The sequence below is a fragment of the Calidris pugnax genome, unplaced genomic scaffold (assembly GCF_001431845.1).
Source record: "Calidris pugnax isolate Ruff unplaced genomic scaffold, ASM143184v1 scaffold58, whole genome shotgun sequence".
Lineage (NCBI taxonomy): Eukaryota > Metazoa > Chordata > Aves > Charadriiformes > Scolopacidae > Calidris > Calidris pugnax.
Window position 1 is genome coordinate 5,580,662 of NW_015090868.1, and position 818 is coordinate 5,581,479.

General features: G+C 55.9%; 1 protein-coding gene across 1 annotated transcript in view; it reads left to right on the forward strand.

The window, feature by feature from the left end:
• The first annotated feature begins 447 nt into the window (after window positions 1-447).
• Window positions 448-818, forward strand: part of FAT1 (FAT atypical cadherin 1) — a 112,132-nt gene continuing 111,761 nt past the window's right edge. The window contains exon 1 of the mRNA XM_014945563.1: window positions 448-569. The gene's annotated coding sequence lies outside the window, so the exon portion shown is untranslated. The remainder of the gene's footprint in view (window positions 570-818) is intronic.

Sequence of the window (818 nt, forward strand, 5' to 3'; positions counted from 1 at the left end):
AGGGAGGGAAGGAGGGAGGGAGAGAGGCGGGGAAGGAGGGAAGGAGGGAGGGAACCGGCGATCCGGCGCAGCTTCCCCACTCTCACTCTCTCCGCGGCTGCAACTCCTCAACTCTGCCCGTTCTTTGCCTGGACATGTCTTAAGAAAAGTTGGATTTCTCCCTCCCTTTCGTCTTCTTTTATTTTTTTTTTCTTCTTTTATTTTTTTTTATTCTTTTTCATTTTTCTTCCCCTCCCCGTCCATATATTTTATTTTTTTTTTTTTTGCCTTCCCACCCCTCGTTCCAGCGGATGGGTGGGAGCCGACATGCCGCGCTGTGGCGATGGGGACGGGCTCCGCGCTCGCTGCGCGCCGGGGCCGCGCTGAGCGCCGGGGTGGCGGCGACGGCAACGGCGGCGGAGATCGGGCTGTAGAGGTGCGCGGGGGCAGCGGGGAAACCCTCGCTTTTTCTTCTTCTTCTCGAAAGGAGGAAAAAAGCCCTGGGTGGGTGCGGGGGGTTGGAAGCGGGAGGAGATGAACTGAGCTGGAGCGGACTTTTTGGGAGAAGAGCGGCGAGTCCAGCTGGTCTGGTGAGTTGTTTAATGAGTTTATTATCCGTGGGGTGGCTCAGAGGGGCGATTCCCGTGGGGAGTTTGGGTGCTTTGGTGGAAATACTCAGGTTTTCGCTTCAACAGTTTATAACTGTGTGGTATATGTGTGTTTCTATATGTATCTATATATATATGCACACCGACTTTATCGAAGCTGTGCGTACCTGGGGGCCTGGGGGCACCTCCGTGGAGAGAGCCGGCTTTCCCGACCCCTACTCCCCCCCCCCC